The sequence below is a fragment of the Equus przewalskii genome, chromosome 29 (assembly GCF_037783145.1).
Source record: "Equus przewalskii isolate Varuska chromosome 29, EquPr2, whole genome shotgun sequence".
Taxonomy (NCBI): Eukaryota; Metazoa; Chordata; class Mammalia; order Perissodactyla; family Equidae; genus Equus; species Equus przewalskii.
In genome coordinates, this window is record NC_091859.1 from 41,349,282 (window position 1) to 41,370,637 (window position 21,356).

Consider the following 21,356-nt stretch of genomic DNA (forward strand, 5'->3'; position numbering starts at 1 on the left):
TTTAAAACAGCATAATAAAATAGTACAACACAAAACATGCTGCTGGCTGGGCTTGCATAATGGAAGGTACCTCCACCTTGAAAAAGCACAAGCGCCTCCCCATCCATTGTGGGCACCTGAGAAAACAGGGCGGCCGGCCCTCAGCTGGGCTGTCTCTCTGGGTCCCCCCACCCCACAGCCAGTCCTGGCTCCCCAGCCCCGCGGTTTGCCTGCTCCACGGCCGGGACAGACTCCTGACAAAGACTGCCTCCTTGAGTCCTCTCCTCCACTCGGCCTCGTCCTGAGCCCTGTCCCCAGCCTGCCCAGCCCACTCGTAGCAGGAACCCCGCCCCCACGGTTGCAGCCTCCTCGGACCCCCTCGCTCTGCTCCTGGGCTCTTGTATCCAGAGTGAAGTCCAGTCTCTCTCCCCTATTGCAATTGTCTTGAATAGTCTTCTCTACCATTTTTTAATATTTAACAGGAGTCAGAATAATTTCTCTTAAACACTCCCCACTCCCCGAGTCTTTGTGAGACCTGAGACAGCTGACAAGGTTCCACGGTCCCGCAGCCTCAGGTCCCCCATCCTTGGTCTGTCATCTCCCCAGCTCTCCTTGGTTGTGACGGCTCAGCTGTGAGAAGCCCATGTCTTCCTCCCTTAATTCAGCAGCCATTCATTCATTCATTCATTCGTTCATTCTACACCTTGGCTAGCGTCCACTGTGAAGCAGACCTCCCCCGCATGTCGTCTGGTTTTGCTCTCCCTGTAATGTCAGGAGGCCAGTCTGTAGAGACGTCCAGGCACCTGTCCCTGCCCAACACCCTTGCCTCCTCCTGCCAGCAGCACCCAGCTTCCTCCTGAGAAGCCACTCATCTCCCAGTTGCAGTTCGTGTGGGTTTGGAGATGGGGATGGGGGCTGACAATACCTCTCAGCTCCAGGATGGGCCAGGCGCCCCGGCCTGGCCAGTCATCATGGTATAGCCCACAGGCACAGTCAGCGGTCCAGGACTGGGCACGGGACCCCCACAAATCGATGAGAGTCAACCCCAGGATCCTTGCTGGAACCCGAGTGGGGTGCTAGGCTGAGAGGATGGAGCTGCCGGCAGCCCCCGTCTCCACTAGGCAAAGGTCTGCCTGAAAACGAGGTCGTCACGAAGGAAAGCCCCGAGGACATCCTTGGAGGCCCTGGATCCAACAGTTCCTGAAGCCACCTCTCCATGTATTAATTACATGGCTAATACATTTCCCTGTGTACGTGTGTATGTGCAAATGCACAGTGGGGTGTGGGTGTTAGGTGGTTTAAGCCATAGCGTAGCTGAATAAAACAAGCACATTTTGAACCTTTGGCATAATCATGATTAATTTCATATATTCTCTCTTTCAAATTTCACAGCAAGAGATTCTTACCCTCATTTTACGAAAATAAATAAATTAACTGAGTCTCAGAGAGAAGGGGCTCACCCAAGGTCACATGCTGGCGAGTGGCAGCCCCCTGTGGCCGAATCCCCTGGCATCAGATCAACGCTCCTTTCCCCACAGAAGTATCTGGAAACTTCCACCCGGCATGAGGGTTCTTATGTTCAAACTTGGGAGTTAGAACAAAACCACGCAGACCACAGCAGGTGGAATCCGCACCAAAATAAGGCCTTTTTTTCCCGTGACCCATTAACATTCAGTGAAGGGGGAGGGGCTTCAAGAGACGATGAGAAACCGGAAGCAGGAGAGGACCCCTCACGTTGCCGCTGTTGCTCACAGATCATGTCTGCCTCTCAGGGAAGCGTGTTGGGTTCCAGATGCCATCAGCAAAGGCGGAGACTCATTTAGGGAGACGGTCTCCGTCTAGGCTTTGATTTGGGACATGGGTCAGTTGTTGACCTGTTTTTGGTTTTGCTCATCTGCCCTTTCGGAAGACTTGCCCCGGGAATCCAATCCCCCCAGGATGAGAGTCGGCGCCATGAATGTGTACCATGAATAAACCCAACAGGAGCTCCACAGCTTTCGAAGAGAAACAAAGCAAAAGCATAATTGCCTGTGTGAGGAGGGGAATATCGTCTCGGATGTGTCCAGCGGGTCTGCCACCCATCCTGGTTCCGCTGTGGGCATGGAGCTGGGCCAACACCTGCAGGCAGGGAAGAGCGTGAACAGAGGCACGGAGGCGGGAAGGGCCCCGTGTGCTCCGCCACCTGCAGGATCCCTGAGGTAGGAGGTAGGGGAGGGGACGGCCTGGAGGGAGGTAAGCAGCAGGCACGCGGGGCCTTACTGGCCAGTTGGAGCAGAGGGCTCTGTCCTGGGCGACGGGAAGCCACTCGTGGACTTTGAGCTGGAGAATGAAGAGCCAGTTTTAAGGGGATCACTGTGGCTGCCTGGAGGAGGTGAGGCCAGAGGGAGGAAGGGAGTCAGAGGATGTCAGAAGGCTCCATGGAGAGCGTGAAGTAGACTGAGTCAAACCAGGGGCCAGGAGGATGAGAGGCAGCCAAATGTAAAAGCTGGCTGGAAACTTCTTTCCATTAGGATCTGATGGCAATGACAAGAAGAGGCTGGAGAAAAATCAAAACGATCTGTTTCTATGGGGCTTTCAAGGAGGGCTGGGTGTAGGAAAGTGTTGATTAACTGAATTCTGGGGAAGGCTGAGAGAGAGCCACAGAGGCTCCGTGTCTGGGGTGAGCGCCTGGTCTGTGGGCAGAAGAGCAGAACCAGAGACCACGGGAATGGGGAGAAACTGCTGAGCCACTGATGACGACATAGAGGAGGAAAAAAATCATTTTCCCTCTGGCCATCTTAGGTTCTCTGGCTGGGGCCCTGTCAATGAGACTGGCAAGAGACAGATTAGCAAGAGAAAAACAGACAGTAATTTTATTAACACGTGCATCACGCATGGACACATGGGCACACCCAGCAATGAGAAACCCAAAGGGGTGGCTAGAACTTGGGCTTATATGCCGTGTTACGGTAAAATAAGAAAAGGGGTTTGGGGCTTCTCAGGGGAGGCAAGTGATGGGAAGGTGACCATGAAGAGTTTGATACGCAAGGGGTGTTCGTCAGGTTAGCCGTGCAGAGTCAAGCAGGTGCCTCCTCCACTGACAAGAAGTAAGAGACCTCCTTCCCTGGTACTGGGGAGGGAGGCGTCCAACGTTTAAGGAAGAAATAATCCCAATCTTGTAGAAGCCCCTTCAGAAGCTAGAGGAGGAAGGGGCATGTTCCGAATTGTTTTCACAAGTTAGAATTACCCTGCTACCAAACCTTAGCAAGGAAATTGTTTAGAAATGAGAGAGACAGAAAATTACAGACCAGCATCACTCATGACTGTAGACGTAAAATCCTCAACACGATTTTAACGAATTGAATCCAGCAACATATACAGAAGATGACGAATCGTGACAAAGTGAGCTTTTATCCAGAAATGCAAGGTTGGGTTAATATTCAAAATCAATCAATGTCATTTACCTCATTAACAGAATAAAGGATAAGAAAATCATAACGAGGGGGTTGGCCTGGTGGTGCAGTGGTAAAGTTCCCACGTTCTGCTTCTCGGCGGCCCAGGGTTTGCCGGTTCGGATCCCGGGTGCAGACATGGCACCACTCGGCACGCCATGCTGTGGTGGGCGTCCCACCTATAAAGTAGAGGAAGATGGGCACAGATGTTAGCTCAGGGCCAGTCTTTCTCAGCAAAAAGAGGGGGATTGGCAGTAGTTAGCTCAGGGCTAATCTTCCTCAAAAAAAAAAAAAGAAAGAAAGAAAATCATAACAATTCTAACAGATGCAAAAAAAAGCATGTGATCAAATTCATTCATGATAAAATTTTTTTTTATTTTCAGCAATTTAGGAATAAAGGGAACTTCACCAATTGGATAAAGAAATGGCGAGAAAACCTACAGCTAACATCACAGACTGCAGGCAGTCCCCGGAGGCCAGGAAGGAACCAGGATGTCGACAGTCCCGATTTCCATCCCACCTGGCCCTGGGGGTCGTAGCCAGTCTCTGTATGCCAGCATCATGATCATCCAAACAGAAAACCCTACAGAATCTACAAAACGCACCGCCCCCTCCCCAGGCCTGGCCCCCCTGGGGGACAGACAGTCCTTGCATCGAATGCGGGCCCAGGAATGCTGAACATGGGGAGAGGGCTGTTGGGTCTGCTTCCATCCGGAAGACCCCCTAGGATGCCAAGTTATTTTAAGGCAAATTGGGCCCGGGTTTCCTGCGGAGGCCGGGTTGTTCTGTGTGGGAAACCGGAAAGCAGCGATTGAAGACAGACTCTTGGCGGGACTTCGGCCACGCTAATCCGCTCCCTGGCCCCGGATGCTGGCCCAGCGCAGGGGCCGGCTGCCAGTTCCTCACAGAGTGCACTGCAGGGGTGGGGGCGGGGGGCTGGCTGCGGGTGAAAGGCCTCAGTCCAGACCCCTTTTATCCCCGGGTTTACCCACCACGGAAGGGGAGGGGCAGGTGTGCGGCCACAGCCATTCACACGGGGAGGGGTCAGTGAGTGGTCTCAGCACGGGGAATCGGGCCCACCTGGCTGGCAGGTCCTGCCGAGCACACCCTCCCACGCACCCCCGCCTTGGCTCAGCACCAGGACCCGAGCCCGAGCCCCTCACAGGCGGGCACCAGGCTGGAGTACTTCCCGGAGGCTCCGCGTTCGAGGGCTGTGGGATGAGCACTGGTCCCAGAGTCCCAAGCCTGGGTCTGCCCTCTGTGGGGAGCTTCTACGGAGCTCCCAGGAGGAGGCGAAGATCCCCACCTCCAGCTCCCCAGAGCCCTTTCTGGGCATCCAGCACTATAGCCCTTGTCACACTAAGTGGCAGAATTTGTTTCCGGGTCTGGCTCCCCGGCCCCCCCTACCCCGGCCCCCTAGCTCCCCAGGGCTCCCATCTGTGTCCCGGCCTCAAACTCAGAGCCTAGCACGGACGAGGCACGTGGAAAACGCTACTTGAACTGAACAGACTCAGCCCTCCTGTGACCAGTGGGCCTGCGTCCAGACCAGCGCTGAGGACAGAGGGACGCCCGGTTTTCAGCTGGGACAAAGGCTGGGAGCAGATGGATCTGATGCTGGAGCCAGACCAGCGAGTAGGGAGTCAGGAGGCTGGCAGCTCTCTGCCAGACCCCCTCCCCTCCAGCCTGCCTGTGGGGCCGCCCACCACCCCAGCTAGGTCACCTCCCCAGCCAGCTGGCTGGGCCCTGTTACCACAGGAACATCAGCGGCAGACGGTCTGCTGGTCAGCTGGCACAGCCACCAGCCCCAGGCTCGCCCCCCTCCCTTCCTCTCCCCTCTCTCCCCGTCAGCCTAAGGGTCCGAAGGAGGAGCCTGTCTCCTGGTGGCCCAGGGAGAGGCTCCCCGTTGCCAAAGCTGTGCCCGCAAAGACGGCCAGGGGCCTCCCTGCAGTGAACAGGGCTGCTCAGCTGCAGAGAGGAGACCACCACAGGAGCGGTGGGGGGCTCAGGAAGAGGGTTTGGAAAGGACTTATTATGGGATGCTGGGCGTGTCCTGGGTGATGTGCTGGGTCCGAGGAGTGGAGCTCTGGGGAAGAGATGGTGCTTCTATGATCGGGTGTCTTAATAAACCTTGTCCACAGGGAGGGGAGCCTGGAGCAGGTGCAGGCATGATGGTGAAGCAGCAGTCGCTTGTGTAGCCAGGACAGGGGCAAGTTTGGATGTTTTATGGCGTGGACGATGTCCATGTGTCGTCCGTGTGCAGCCGTGAATACAGAGGGTCTCATTCTAGTCCCAAAGCCGCCTTGTCATATGTTGGTGTTCTGTGCAACTGCTTATGTTCCACGGGAGAAGAAGCTGTGTGTTCTGGAGAGGGAGGAGTCCCCAGGGAAGGGGCAAGGGTCCCCAGGGAAGGCGGAGGGCCATGTGAGGACACAATGTGGGCCCTCCCCACGGCCCCTCAAATGTTCAGGAAAATTCCCCAATGCACCACATGCTGGGGTGGGAGTGCTCAGGTGTGGCCGTGGGAGAGGGGCCAACTCTGCACCGAGGTCTCCCGGGGGCCCCTGCATCTCCTGTGGGGCCGGGGGCAAGGCAGGGGCTGCTGGGCAGCACAGGGGCCATCCAGAAGCCCCAGGAATCCTGGGTGGAAGGGTGGGGGGTAGGATCGGACATTCCTAAGATGAGGGGATCAAGGCTGGTTGACAAGGAAATAGCCCTTGAAACAAGCTTGTTGGGGTGGGTGGGTGGGTGCTGTTCACACAGTACCTCCAGGGTGGAGCTGGCACTTCCAGAGTCCAAAGGCAGAGCTCAGAACTCCCTTCTGTCCAGAACCTCCTAAAAGACACACAGTCGAGGGTGCAGCTCCCCCACTTCGACTGGCCCAGTCTGGGAGCGGAGTGTGGGGTCCTCAGAACTGGCTGGAGTCCAAGTCCCCTCCAGCTCCTAGAGCCCCCTCTCACTCCACCTGCCAACCTGTGCCTGGCACACAGGTGAGATGCCCAGGTGTGGCGCACAGGTGTGATGCACGGGTGAGCCATGTAGTTGTCAAAACATCTCAGGTGCAGGCATTTGCGCAGGGCTCTGCAAGGTACATCGGCCACTCACTGAGCACCTGCGGAGGGCCAAGCCCTGTGCTGCACCCTGAGGACACAGAGGTGAAGGGCAGGCTCCCCGCTTTCAAGGACTTTCCATTCCAGGGAAGAGAAGGAGGAGGTGAGGAAGGTACCTTGACATCCACTCCCGTTTATCACGGCTTCCTGGCCACACCCACGCCGTCGTTCACAGGTGCCTGTCCATGGCTGAGGAGGGACCCACAGTTTTAACGTGTCATCAAAGCACCTGGGACAGACGGTCAAGTCTGAGAAGCTAAAATGCGAAAGAAAAGTGGAGGACACCTGGGGAAAGGCATGCAAACGTCACGTTATTATTACTCAGAAAACCTGATCATCCCTTCAGATCACAAAATACTGCACAGCAGCTGTCTTTTCAGTCTGTGATCACTGGTCAGATCTGCAAGTCGAGAAGAGGGTCCCCTCACAAAGCTTCCAGGGGGCAGGGCGGTGGAGGCAGCAGGGGCGGACCTGAGCTGGCCTCCAGGGCGGAGAGTCGGGGTTGAGGGTGTTCCGGGCGAGGCGACAGGTGCTCCCTGCCTGCCTGTCATCACACCTGGCTTCTCAGGTAACATCTGCCTGTCTCGGGAGACACGGCAGCGCTGGGGTTGGGGGGGGGGGGCCTCCACCTTCCTTGTGTGCCCAGCGCTCGCTGGAACCTCCTGTGAAAAGAACCCGGGGGCACAAACACGTGTAAGACCAGAAAGTGCAGCCTCCAGGCAAGTCGGTGCCTCTGGGAGGAGTAAAGTGGGGCAGGGGGCGGGGCTTCAAAACCTGGGCAGCATCTAGTTCTTCCACGAGGCACTGGTGGCCTTGTTTTGTTTTTTCCCTTATTATTTAACTTGTTTTATGTGTATAATATTTTTTGCAGCATTTTAAGCACCCTACAGAAGGAAAATTATTCTGAACCACCAACCCATCTCCTAGCCCCTGGAGCCCCTGGATAGAAAGCCCCGGAGCAGGGACGGGCCTGGAGCAGAGGGAGACTGAGCTGCAGGACCCCCAGGCCCCAGTCCCGGCCTCACTGTGGGCTCTGGTTTCCTCGAGCTATTCTCACAGATGGCCACACGCTGACAGGCGTGCAACAGCACAGTTTCTTCGCTTACAGTTCTGGAGCCGGAATCCACAGGGCTCCTTTCTAGAAGCTCGAGGGAGAATCTGTCTCATCGCCTTTTCTAGCTCCTAGAGGCTGCCTGCACCCCTCGACTTGTGGCCGCATCCTCCATCTTCAAAGCCACAGACACAGCATCTTCCAGGTTCTCTCTGTTTCCGTTGTCATATCACCTTTTTCTCACTCTGACCCTCCTGCCTCCTTCTTATAAGGACCCTTGTGATGACATCGGGCCCACCCATCAACCCAGGGTCACCTCCCCGCCAGAAGATCCTTTGTCACATCTGCAAAGTTCCTTTTGCCGTGAAAGGTAACATATTCGCAGGCTCCAGGGACTAAGACGTGGACATCTCTGGGGGAGCCATTACAATCCTGGCAACCGTGTGACCCCGGACACGTCACTGCACGTTGCCGGCCTCTGTCTCGCTGTCTGCATGACCGGAGAGGTGTCCTCCCTGTGTGGACAGTCCTCGGAGTCTTTGGGCTTCGCCCAGTCCTGCAACAGCACTGAAGGCCCTCTTGGCCAAGTGCGGTGTTAGGAGACCCCCCAGAAGGGGCCCAGGCTCCACAGGGGCAGTGTTGGGAGCTAGAGAGCCACCCATCGGAGGACTAAATTTTGCACACGGCTTTAGATTTGCAAAGCACTTTTCTTACAGGCCAGGCAATGGGCAGAACCTCATTAAATATTTTTGAATGCCTCAATCAACCAGTGAGGAAATAAATGGAAGAACAAATTTGTGAACTTAGCACACAGGACCACCCCCACTGTAGGGACAAGGAGCCTGAGGCTCGGAGGCACTCAGCCTTGACCGGCTAGCTGCAGAGGCTGTGCCCTCCGGCAGCGGGACCATCCTGCCACACCGTGGGCGCCGGCCTCGCGCCCTCATTCTGTGAGCAAGGGAAGGAAATGAAAGGTCAGCCGGCAGCCGCGCTGGGGGCAGGGGCCTCACCTGAGCCTCCCGGTGGTTTCCCGCAGCCTCACGTGATGCTCGAGCAGCTCTGAGGAGGCACGTCGCATGCACCGGTTCCTGCCAGGCCGGGGACACGCTCGGCTCTCACCCGGTCGCTGGAAGAGGCAGATGGGTGACGTGGCGCCCAGCCACCAGCGTGCTCTCCAGGAACCCCGTGGGTCAGCTGCCCTCTTGACCAGCTAGGTCACCTTCGTGCTTACCCCAGTCCTGCGCCCCTCAGAGGAGAACTGAAGCCCCCCAAAAGCCAGACATATGGGCTTTAGACCAGGGGGCCCTGGTGCCAATACTGGCTCGGTCATCACTTGCTGTACAGTCCTGGGCACTTTTTTTCCCAGACTCTATTTTTTCAGAGCAGTTTTAGGTTCACAGCAAGATTGACAGGAAGGTACAGAGATTTCCCATATAGCTCCCGGTCCCCCAACAGGCACAGCCTCCCCCACTATCAACATCCCCCCAAGTGGGACATGCGATACAGTCGATGAGCCCACACTGACACATCATGTCATGATCACCCAGAGTCCACAGTTTACACTGGCGCTCACTCTCGCTGTTGCACATGCTACGGGTTTGGACAAATGTAATGACACCTATCCACCAGTATAGGGACATACAGAGAAGTTGCACTGCCCTAAAAATCCTCTGTGTTCCTCCTGTTCAGACCCCCTCCCCCAGCCCCTGGCAACCACTGATCCTTTCACTGTCTCCATAGTTTTGTCTTTTCCAGAACGTCGTACAGCTGGAATCATACAGCGTGTGGCCTTTTCAGACCGGCTTCTTTCACTTAGTAACATGCATAGAGGTTCCTCCGCGTCTTCTCATGGCTGGAGAGCTCATTTTAGTGCTGAGTAGTATTCCACTGTCTGGACGGACCACAGTTTGCCTATTCCACCTACCGAAGGATACCCTGGTTGCTTCCAAGTCTGGGCAATTATGAACAAAGCTGCTGTAAACATCCATGGGCAGGGTTTTGTGTGGACGTAAGTTTTCAGCTCCTTTGGGTGAAGACCAAGGAGTGTGACTGCTGGATTGTGTGGTTAGAAGATGTTGAATTATGTAAGAAACCTCCAAACTGTCTTCCAGAGGGGCCGCACCATTTTCACGGCGTGAGGTGGAAGGACGAGGCTTCCCGCTGCTCTACGTCCTCGCGAGCGTCGGGGGTGGCCGGCGTTCTGGATCTCCACCATTCTAACAGGTGTGCAGTGGGGTCTCACCATTGTTTTAATTTGCATTTCCCTGCTGACATATGACGCGGAGCATCTTTTCATACGCTTGTTTGCTGTTTGTGCATCTTCTTTGGTGAGGTGTCTGTTAAGGTCTTTGGCTCGGCACGTTTTATCACCTCTCTGAGCCTCAGTTTCCAATTCTGTAAAGTGGCAAGATATAATATCTACCTCTTTTAGTCAGAGTCCCAGCAGAAGATAGTTTACTCCAGGTGGTTCAAACAAGGGATGTGACCAGAGGGCCCACTTCCAGAGGCATGGGCAGGTGAAGGGGGCACGAGACCTGCAATCTCGGGGAGCCAAGACCACCGCTGGGGCTGCAGGAACAAGCAGAGGAAATGGGGGCTCCAGCCGAAGCCAGTGGGAGCCACAGCCACGCAGGGGCCTCCAGGCAGGATCTGCGGTCACAGAAAGGCACAGCCAGTGCGGCGCTGTGGCACACGGACAATGGGAAGAAATGCTCCCTCCTCTCTCCCTCTGATCACCAGCTGCCACCTGCCATCGGTCAGACCCAACCAGGCACCCATGGGGCATGCAGTCGGCCAGTGTCGGCACAGAGTCAGGCAGTGAATGAATCTGCGGTGGCGGGGGGGGGGGGGGGGGGGGCGGGCCACAAATGTCAAGTGACCAGCACTGCTCATGATGGGGTCATTCATTCACTCATTCTTTTAACAAACATCCAGTGGGGACCTTCTAGGTGCCAAATACTGTCCTAACCACCAGGGACACTTTGGAGGGAAAAAAAGATAAGTTGCCACTCTCAGGGAATTTATATCCTAGTATACAAATGAAACAATAAAGAAATAACCAACAGCAGAATATAATACCAAGTTTTTCCAAGAAAAACGAAGCAGAGCAAGGGAAGAGAGAGCAAAGGGGAGCCTGTCTTAGAGAATGTGGGAGGAGCTCCAAGGACACACTCACTGTTGTGTGTCCCTTTCCATCTTCTGGGACGTCCCGGCCTGCAGCCCAGGCAGAGCCACCTACCTCAGGACCTGGTGGTCCCCATCGGCACACTGCCCCTCCTGGACCCCAGCCACAGGAAGGCGTGCCACCCGACCTGTCCCTTTTTACCGCTGTCTCTGCGGGTCAGCGGCTTAGCTTCAGACAAGCACCATGACAGGAGGGAAAAATGTTTCAGCACTGAATAAGGATACAAATATTTGCACGATTGCATTTCAAAACTTTAAAACAATCACTACACATGTAACACAGAAGACACGTAACACGTAAGCACCAGTGACCGTCACCACTGGAAAGCCCCAGCCAGGCCAACCGGCCACCAACAGCAAAAGACTTCTTGGCTTCCACCCAGCCCTGATTTAATGCTGCCAGAGAATTCCTGATCCAAGACCCCCACCCCCACCCGACACAGTGTACAAAGGACAGGTACAGTGTAAACAGGCCCGTCATTTTAAATGAAGGGAGAAAAGAACCCCTGCTAGACACTCTGGGGCATGAGATGTGGGGGGCTGGAGTCGGGTTTGGGGTGTCGGCTATTTCCACCAGGGCAGTACGTCTCCAAGTTCACGGAGCTTGGGGATCACCTGGGGGGCTTGCTCCCACCCAGATACCCAGCCCCCAGCTCCCGAGCTTCCAGGCTGTGGGTCTGGGGTGGGGCCTGGGGATTTGCTTCTCTAAGTCCCGGGGAGACGGCCACACTTTGAGAACCACAGCGCTGGGCTATTGGACGCTGCAGCGTCCGCGTGCTCCCCCACCCCCAGTGGCCCAGCTGCCGCCGCAAGGCCTCGAACCCCGGGCAGAGCCTGAACCTGAAGGTCTGAGCCTTCCTCCCGGCGCTCGGCGGCTCGCACAGGCCGGGGCTTGGGAAGCGGGCGCTCGGTGGGCGTCAGCGGACCGCCGAGGGGTGGGTTACCGGCCGGAGAGCCGATACCGGCCGCCGGGGTGGCCGCGACGCGCCCCCGCTCGCGGGTACCGCCCACGGCCTGCGCCGCGCACAGGGCCCGGGGACTCCGGGAGGGCGCGCAGCCCCGCAGGCCCGGGCGGTGGGCGTGCCCGCGGCCCTGGTCGCCGCCTCGCGCGTCCGCCGGCAGCCCGGGGTGGGGTGGCGGTGGCGGCGGCGGGCGCCCCTGCGCGGCCCGGGGGCGGGGCGGGGCGGGGCGAGGTGGGGCGGGGCCTCCGCGGCCCCCTCCCCCGGTCCCGGCTCCAGCTCTGCGTGGTGGCAGCGGCGGCGGTGGCGGCGCGGGGACCAAGGTGAGCGGCGGCGACGGGTCCCGGTAGCCACGCCGGGGCAGGGCACAGGGAGGGCCGAGGGCGGCACGCGCGCCCCTCGGAAGGCGGGGGCCCGGGGCGGCGCGGGCGGAGTGGCGTGTGTGTGCGCGAGCGCGCGCGCGCGCGTGTCGCGCCCAGTGCGGGGACATGGGGTGGGGTAGGGGTCGGGCGGCCCCCTTGGGTGGGGTCCAGCGTCTCCCACCCCCAGTCTCCCGGGACCACCCGAGCCCACCCTCTCTCCAATGTCTCTCTCGCCCCCGCTGCCTCCCCTCTGTGTCTCTGAGTTTCTCTGCGTCTCTGTGGGTGGGTCTCTGCGTGTCCATCCAGCCGCTTGTCCAGCCGCCTGGCTTTCAGATCCTTCCCCGACACTGCCCGCTCCGCATCGGTCGTCTCCCCTCTCTTTCCATTGCCCCCCTTAATAGGGCAGACAAGGATGATCGAGGAAGGGAGACACCTCTTGGAACCCTGTCCTGGCGCGGCGGGCGCCCCACCCCTCTGGCCTCTGGCCTGGGCCTCCCGCTGCCTTCCTGCGGGAAACTGGCCCTGCAGAGCATGAGAGTGGGTTTGGGGCAGCAGGCACATCTGAGGGCAGAGGCCCCGGGGCTGGAGCAGATGGGTCTGTGCCCTCAGCACCTGGTGCCCTGCTCACATTCCTTGAGAGGTGGCACCCTGGCCAGATCTGCCTGGTCAGGGGTCTGGGCCTCCAGCAAAATCAGGTCACACACTAGACGCTATTCACGTGAGCAGGGCCCGACGCTTTCTAAGATTTCTTCCCATGGAGCCAAGGTAGGGGAGAACTTGCAGGGCTGGGGGATGGTCCCTACCCCCACCCCGGGTTGGGGGGGGCAGGCCACTTCCTGGAAGCGGCCTCCACTTCCTGTCCGTGGCATGGGACAGCAGTGAGAGCTGCCGTGAGGGCCGCGTGTCATGGCTGTCGAGGTCCAGGTGATGAGCACTGGGGTTCTTGGCGAGAGTGTGGCGGTGCCAGAGTTCCCCGGGATCCCGAAGGCCCTTCACTGGACTGCATCTGGAGGGGAGGGCAGCTCCCTGTGGCCCTTGGACCTCCTGCGCTGGGCCCAACCTGAGGCCCTTTCTGGGGAGGCAAGCGGGGAGCTCTGGGCGAGGGGTTGGGGACCCCCGATTGTCCTGTTTAATGACAGTGCTTGATAAAATGCCAATTCCTGGACTCCTGGACTCCTGACCTCGGATGGGGCCACAGGAATCAGGAATCTGCATTTTGCAACCCTGCCCGCCCCTCCCTCCCCCCATGCACATTCAGGTGTGAGCACCGCTGGGAGGTGGCATTGGATGGTGGGACAAGGTCATGTGGCTCCCTCTGGCTGGCGGACAGTGGAGTGGACCCAAGAGGGGCCCATCCTAGGGGCCAGGGCCCTGCTGTGTCCCTGGGCAAGCCACTCCCCCTCTTGGAGCCCAAGTCCCCATCCCTCAGGAGAGGTTAGGACTCCCAAGGGATTTTCCTGCCAAATAGGTCTGGGATCCTGAGCCCTTTGTTTAAATTGTGTGTGTGTTGGGGGGAGGGGGACTGCTCTAGAGGCGGGCAGACCGGGGTCAGCATCCCAGGCCCACCACTGGCTGGCTGTGTGGCCCTGGGCAAGGCACTGTGCTTCTCTGGGCCCCAGTTTCCTCTTTGGAAAACTTGGAAACATCCTATAACCACCCTTATAGGTAGTCAGGGATCCAGAAAGGCTCCATGCCCGGCGCGTCAGAAGCCCACCATGACTGTGGCACCACAGCCAGCCGTGAGGGTGGTTGGCACTCTGTGCGTCTCAGCCGTCTCACTGTTTGGTGCTGGGGACAGTCGCATGGATCACTCTCACCAGCAGGAAAAGTAGTCTGTGCAGAAACATTTGCCGGCTAATGGGTTTTTGTGTGTCTAATGGATGGCTTAAAAGGCCTGGGATGACCGAGCAGGATCGCCCAGTGGAGTCGGCCGCCCTTCATGGGATCTGTCTGGGCTGCTGCAGCCGGCTGTCGCTCGAGGCAGCCTCCGAGATGACACCAGGCCCCAGAGATGAGACCAGGCCCCAGAGATGACACCAGGCCCCGGGTGGCTCCCGGCAGTCAGGAGAGCAGAGACCCAGGAGGGGCCGGGCCAGGAGAAGGCAGGAGGAAGCCCGGGGCCTCCCAGGTGCCCCAGGTTGTGGGCGCTCAGGGACGTGAACAGGATCATCTTCCGGGACGTCTGCGAGGAGCACAGAGATCTCGAGAGGCGGCCACCCGTAGAGGGACAGGGAGAGGCGTTCCTTCACTCACTCACTCACTCATTCATGCGGGCCCTCTCAGGGCTGGGCAGGTGGCGAGGGGGTCCCCAGCGAGGCAGAGAGACCCGTGCAGAAACGGGGAGGCCACAGACGCGATCTGATGGGGAGCTGTCAGGGCAGCTGCGGTGCAGTGGTCCTCGGGGTCAAGCTGCAGGGTCGGACGTCCTGCTTCGAGACTCGCCCTGAAACCCGGGTGGCTGGCAGTGGCTGGCAGCATCCGGCGCCGAGGAGGACCAGCCGTCTCCCGGGTTAGAGTCGGGAGAGGTAACTGGAACCTCGGGCTGTTAGGAAAACCTGGGTTAGTGGAACAAGGAGGTGACTTCCTGGGGACAACATAACCCTCCTTTTTTCTTTGAACCATATCCCTCTTTCATGTCTCAAAATCGCATCTTGGTCGGGGAGCACCTGGTGGGATGGGGCTTTGAAATCTGCATGTGAGCACAGTTCTAGTGACTCTGGAATCCCGAAATCTCGGGGGAGCAACCTCAGTGCTGGGGCTGCCCAGGGAACTTGGCTGCAGCCTTGGACCCTCAGCTCCAGGTGGCTGGGAGGAGAAGCCAGCAGGGGCCAGGGAGCATCTGCAAAGGCTGTTGCCTCACGAGTGACACCTACATGCTGGGCAAGGGGGCGGGCCCAGGGCAGGTCCCTTCTGAAAAGATTATCCAGAAAACACACGCAGTTCATTTCAGCACGGAGAACGGCTCCACGCGGTTCTGACCCCACGGCGGGTTTACCTCCACAAGGACAGGGATGTTTCCTGAGCGCCTACTGCATGCCGGGCCCTGTTGGCAGAATTCCCAGGCTCCATCCCACTTACTCCTTGCAGCAGGCCTGGGAGGTGGTCACGCAGGCCCAGTTATCAGACGGACAAACTGAGGCTCAGAGAGGCCAAGTGGCTACCTGGAGACCCAGGCAGCGGGGGGCAGGGCTGGGGCTCAGACCCAGGGTCTCTGGCACGAGGTGTGCCCACCCACTTTTAACCCCCTCCTCCCCGAGCCTGAAGGTGAGGGGTCGTCACCAAGACACTGGCCATTAGGAGCTGCCCAGGTAGACTCCTTGGACTCTAGTGGAAGTCCTGCTCATTTTCAGGAAAGTTTTAAGGTTTTGCTTTCTGTGCCATCAGCTGGCAGGGTTAAAGGCCTTCTTTATCCTGCAAAGCAGTTTCTCCAGCAAACCCATCAGCCTGGAGCTCAGAAGAAAAATGGGCATTTTGATTTCTGCCCTCTTAGCTGCTGGGGGGGATGAGGTAAAGCTGTGAAATAATCATTGTCAGCGCATATGCAGCCCTCCACATGCCCTCGACCCAGAAGGCATCTTAGAAGTTTACGTATTTGCCCTCATTTTACCCTCCGAGGCCCTATGAGGTCCCCGTGTGATCCTATTGTGCAGATGAGGAAGGTAAGGCACAGAGAGGTCAGCATCTTGTCCAAGGTCGCATGGCCCGTGAGTTTGGGTCTGATTCAGATGGCCTGAAAGCCAGCCATTGAGGCCACTTCTTGGTGGATAGACATACCGCCCTGTTTGATTATTCCCCGTGATGGGGAGCTCACTGTCTTGTGAGCCCCCATCATCGTTAGTCTAGGATTTCAGTAGGTGGTGGTGATGGTCCCTGGTACAGTGACTCCACGTGGAGAGGCGGGGGGGAGAAGATCCTGCGCTTGGCTGTGTCCGTGCTGGGTCTGAGGTGCTGGGAGGCCGCCGTGCGGAGGCGGGGAGGCTGGTCCCAGCTCTGCATCGCTCCCCGTCACGTCCATCTCGCCCTCCCACAGGCTGCGTCTGAGGCTGGGAGCTGGGAGAGCTCTCAGCAGAGGAGGGCGGGCGGCAGGTGCCCTGTCAATCCTTGAGGCGGACCCATCCTATTTCTAAGGAAACATTTTAATCGTAAAACCGCCATAGCCATGTTGTGTGAAGTCTGGAAGACAGACCCCACTCTTGCCTGCACCCTCGGCTCCTGAATGTCATCATTTTTGTGTGTCGTTTGCAGTCTTCTTTCAATAACTATATCTTGACATAGAACTATGTTTGCACGGTCATCACACCACATGGGAAGTTTCGTATCCTGTTTTTGTCACCTGATGTCACGCTACCAGCATTTTCCCTGTTCCTGAATGGTCCCGTACTTCCTAAATAGCGAGGATGGTTTTCGAGTGGCTGCACCGTACCCTGTCCTGTGGATGTTCGTCATCTGGGACCATCCCCCTTTCAGTGGGTCCTCCACGTGGGCAGTGATGTGGAAAGCAGGTATGGACCCCGAGGTCACGCCCCAAAGGTCCAGCAGGATAGCCAGTCAGCCCCACCAGGCTGTGTGACCTCGGGTCGTGCCCTGCCCCTCTCTGAGTCTCAGGTTCCTGCTCTGCTGTGAGATGGGGTAGGAACCCCACGTCGTGGGGCTGCTGGAGGAATAAAAGAGAGGATGTGATGGCAAGTATCTGGCACATGGCAGGGGCTTGAAACGTGGTCGCTATTGTTACTGCTGTTTTTGTTGTCATTATTATCATTATTTGGGTCCTATCTCCCCAGTTAAATTGTGGCTCCTGCAGGCAGGAGCCAGGCCTATATGCTCCTGTGTCCCACCCCTAGACACCCTCAATAATATTTACTGATTTGATTGCTGACATCCGGTTCCCCCAATTAGAGTGCGTCTCCATTGTGGGCGAGGCCCTGGGAGACCCCTCATTTACACAATCTCATCATGTCCTCCGCGAGTGGGGATCATCAGCTCTGTTGTAGAAACAGGCTCAGGGAGTGTGATGGTCCTGCCCAAGGTCACACAGTGGGAAGGGGAGAACCAGGAATACTTCCTGGAGGAGGTGGCAGTGGCACTGGGCCAGCAGGATGGGCATTTGACTGGGCCAAGGGGCCGGTGCTCTGGGCGTGGTGAAGAGGAAGATGAGAGCTGTCCAAGGGCAGGGCCGGGCGCAGCACCCAGCACCCAGCACCCAGCACAGGGCGGGGCAGTGTGTGGGCGAGGCTCTGGGGCATTTGCTGAGCTGAGCTGACCTGAAGTCACCGTGGGGCAGGAATGAGCTTGCTGGGGCTCCTGACCCCACCCTGCACCCCACCCAGCCACTTCCTTCTGTCTGGGCAGGAAGGGGTGCTGTGGGGCTCGCAGCTGCAGCGCCTTCCTGGGGACCGCTCTGTGAGCGCTGATAAAATATTGATCAGAGACACCGCAGCTGGGCTTCCCTGCACGGGGGCACGCGGGGGCCACTCCCCCCTCCCTGGAGCTGCGGCCGGGCTGCGTCCCGCTGAGTCACGGGAGCCCGGGAGCCCCCTGCCCAGCTCCCCTCGGCACCTCTGCCCTTTGGCCACCTGGATGCCTCGTAATGTGTGAGCCAGTCGGCGGCCCCCGGGGCCTTGGCATCCCACGAGGCTAGTGCTGACGGCTTCAGAGCTCACTCGGCCGCCAAGGTCACGGGCAGTGAGGCCCGGGCTGGAGCCCCGCCCCCACCCCTGCAGGACCCACCTCTTCAGTCCTCACGGCACCTGGCACCCGCTAGGTAGGTCCTGTCGCACCTCCGTGCAGCGGTGGGGACACCGAGGCCCAGAGCAGGGGCGAGACGGGTCAGGTGTCGGGTCTGCCGGTGGCTGAGCAGAGATTCGGCCCTCATGTGTCTGACGCCCGCCCTGGTGGTCAGGGCACGGAGTGTCCGTCCGCCCTGGGGCCACATGGAGCCGCAGCTCCAGCTTTGTGCTTTTGGTTTTCAGAATCACAGCAACAACAAAAAACAGTGGCAGATGGCGCCTTCCTACTGCCGTGTCGTGTGGGAGGAAGAGCAGGGGGTTCAGATTCTTTTGTTCACTCATTCATAAAACACACTCTGGGTGCACTGGCCAGGGGCCAGCGTTCTGGGCCCCAGGGGACCCATGGGGGACACTCACGCTGTGGTGGGGGTAACCCCTGGAACCGGAGAGGGCTGGGCTCAGTGCCTGGGCCCACTTACTGATTACTGAGGTGCTGTGTGACCTCTGGCAGGTTGCTCTGCCTCTCTGAGTCTTGGTCCCCAAATTGTGAATTGGGAGTAAACTCAGCTTTCTCAAGTGAGAATCGTACCTGTGTCCTTGTTCTCTGTCACATCCTCACGTGGGTCTGACGGCATTGACTGACCTTTGGAACGGGTCTGGTTTCCAGAGAGGCCCCCGCGGGCTTTCAGTCGGCTCTCCCAGGAGGTAACCGCGACCTGGCGCCTGGGGGCCTGTGGATCTGAGGGTTGAAGGTGGAGGTTTGCTCTAAGCTGAGTTCTGAAGGGAACTGGTTGCTGGAGCCGCAGCAGCTGGGGGAGGGCGCTGGGTCCCCTGTGAGCCATTGGCGGGAACCCTGGGGGTAGCCGGGGTCCTCTCCTGTCACTCCCCCACTGCCTGCCCCTGCACGCAGGTCACCTCTTATGTCGTATTCCCGCGGGCTCTCCACTTTTCCTCCTCTGGGCCTCCTCCTGCTGTTCCTCTGCCTGGAACGCTTTTCCTCCCTTTGTCCCCTGGGGGCTTTTGTTGGTTCTTCAAGCCCCTGCTGGAAGGGGCCCTCCTCCTCCAGGAAGCCCTCCTGGCTGCCCTGCGTCCTCCCCGGCAGCTTTGCTCAGATCTGCGATCCAGCACTCAGTGCCTCGCGCTGGTGTGGTCTGCGCCTGTCTCTTCCCTCAGCCTGGGGCTCCCGGGCAGGCTCTGTGTCCCAGGGCTCCACGCGGGGCTGGCACAGAGCGGGACCCCGGGAGCGTCTGATGAGTAAACGGGAGAGTGAGTGAGTGTCGGACGTCCGGGGCTGGGCTGGGCTCGGGGCACGTGTGGAAGGGGACAGGAGTGAATCTGTAGGGTGTGCTCGTGTGTGACTGGCGGCCTCTCTGGGACCCATCCCTGTAGACCGGCCACCGCTCCCCTGCCTTCAGAGACGGTGGACATCCAGCTGGACAGGGAGTGGGAAGGAAGGTTTTGGGGTCCCCAGAGACCATCGTGGAGGGGTGTGCAGAGCCCTGGCAGTCAGGAGCGCCGAGCTGCGTGGCCCTAGGTGGCCACCCGCTCTCAGACCCCAATCCATCCTGTGAGCCCAGCGTTCGTTCGTTCGAGGGAAGCGGGCAGGTGACAGGCTCGTGTCCGTGGGGCGCTCGCGGTGGCGGCCGACAGACGCTCGCAGCGGGGCCCAGGAGGAGGGCGGGGAGGAGATGCCCCGGGACGGCAGCGGAAGCTTTCTCTGGGGGTCGTTGCCTCTTCCCACTGTTCTGTGGTTTTCACATTTTCTAGAGTCCATCAGATGGCTTCGCACGGGCGTGAGAGCCTGTGCCGAGCCCTGGGAGACCAGTGCCATGAGGACACAGCCCCTACCCGCTGGGTCTGCCTCTCCATCTGACTGGCCTGACGCAGTCTGATGGCGGAGGCTGACGGAGCTGTCACGGAGGGAAGCCCAGAGGAGGCCTGTGGTCCAGCCTGCGGGCTTGGGAAGGGGGCGCCTCGCTGGAGGTTGGTGTGCTGGGGAGGCAGGTGTGCCGGGGCTGGAGAGTGTTGTGTGGATGGAGAGCTGGAGGAGGGTGGGGGGGGTGGCGAGAGACCCTGCAGGGGGAGGGCTGGATGTGGTCCTGAGTCACTGGCGGGAGGGTTCCTGGCAGACTCTGACAGCTGCCTCGGCCGACGGCGTCCACCCACCAGCGGCCTCTGGGGAGGCTCTGTGCGCTAAGGGGCCCTGAGGCCCTTACCCCAATCCTGTGGGGCAGGCCCTGCCGTGTCCCCATTATGCAGACGTGGACATTGAGGCCAAGCCGCAGTGAGTGACGGAGCTGTGTGTCGGGTCCGAGTCTGTCCCCAGAGCCCGGCTGGCCTCTCCCGCAGCCCTTGCTCGTCACTGAGCCTCCGGGGCCTGTTTTGTCATTCGTAGAGCAGAGGTTAGAACGTGACATCACAGACCACACGCGCGCCATTCACAGAACCAACCGTGGATCCCAGCCCTGAGTCCCCACTGGGCTCAGTGGTCCTGTCGTCTGTGGTTGGGCCATCGCCCAGGGTGGGTGGCTAGGGGGACGAGACCAGCACTGGAGGCCCCTTGGGGACGGGGCTCTGGGAAGGAGAATCCACAGAAACGGGAAATGCATTTACTTCACAAGATCCCCGGGGAGGAGCCGGGAGCAGCAGCCCAGGGGCAGCCCCGAGGGGCGGGCAGCGGCCGGGGGTGGTCGGAGAGGCCGGCTGGACACGCACCCGTCCACTGAGTCACGGGGGCGGCCGGCGCAGAGGCAGCTTCTGCTTTATCTGGAGGTGGGGGGAGGAACCAGCCGAGGAGTGGGAGACGCCTCTGCGGACGGTCAAGGTCAGTGGCATTACTTTGGTCCCTCTGCCCAAGGCCAGGAGGGCCTCAGGGGCTACAGGCCATGGTGTGGGCGGGGCATGGGGGTCACTGAGCTCAGGACAAGAATGAGGCTCCGACAGGCCCTGCAGGCGGTGGGTGGGCGAGGGGATAAGGGGAGAGGAGGTCCACCTGGGGCCCACCGGCCCCCTTCCCTGGCTTCACCGGGAGAGGGTGAGGGTCTCCCGCCCCCTGCGGGTTTTCGGCTGGGCGGGCGAGTTGGGCCGGGCACACCAGGTGTGGCCTGGGACGCTGAGCTCTGGACTCCATGTGTGCCTGGGGTGGCCTCCGTCCCCCACTGGTGAGATGAGGACGTCCTCTTCTCCCCTGCCTTCTGCCTTCCTCCCAGGGCAGTTGTGAGGGCCAAATGGACACGGAGCCGGCACAGGGTAGGAGACGGGCCAAGGTCGGATTCGAACCCAGCTCTGAGCTCAGCGCCCGGCGTCTGCTCGGTTCTCAGGAAATGCTTATTGGATGAGAAGGAGGAGTCATGCGAATGGCCCTTGGGGAGTTGCTCTGCCCTCATAGTCCCTGGGTGCTCAGTGAAGGGGGCTACAAATGCCTGCCCCACCTGGGAATGTCGTGGAGACGGGCCCGGTGCCTGGTTGAGTGCTAAGTAGCTGCTAGCCAGGTTATGACTCCAGGAGCCAGCTAAGGAAAGACTTAGGAGCATGTCCTGAATAGTGAGGGACCTCACT

General features: G+C 59.2%; 1 protein-coding gene and 2 long non-coding RNA genes across 4 annotated transcripts in view; 1 reads left to right on the forward strand and 2 right to left on the reverse strand.

Annotated features, from left to right (window-relative positions):
- Positions 1 to 3,350: 3,350 nt before the first annotated feature.
- Positions 3,351 to 11,231, reverse strand: LOC139080343 (uncharacterized). 2 transcript variants are annotated; one of them, XR_011534791.1, is made up of 3 exons: positions 8,579 to 11,231; positions 6,634 to 6,802; positions 3,351 to 3,589 (listed from the first exon to the last, which is right to left on the reverse strand). It is a non-coding gene; the product is annotated as an uncharacterized lncRNA (long non-coding RNA). The 2 variants fall into 2 exon arrangements; XR_011534790.1 differs by lacking the exons at positions 3,351 to 3,589; positions 6,634 to 6,802 and adding an exon at positions 6,809 to 7,179 and having other exon boundaries at positions 8,579 to 9,635.
- Positions 3,765 to 6,304, reverse strand: LOC139080344 (uncharacterized). Its single transcript, XR_011534792.1, has 2 exons — positions 6,174 to 6,304; positions 3,765 to 5,771 (listed from the first exon to the last, which is right to left on the reverse strand). It is a non-coding gene; the product is annotated as an uncharacterized lncRNA (long non-coding RNA).
- A 645-nt stretch (positions 11,232 to 11,876) lies between the features above and the next one.
- PRR5 (proline rich 5) overlaps positions 11,877 to 21,356 on the forward strand; it is a 54,649-nt gene continuing 45,169 nt past the window's right edge. Inside the window, exon 1 of the mRNA XM_070600498.1 lies at positions 11,877 to 12,033. The gene's annotated coding sequence lies outside the window, so the exon portion shown is untranslated. The remainder of the gene's footprint in view (positions 12,034 to 21,356) is intronic.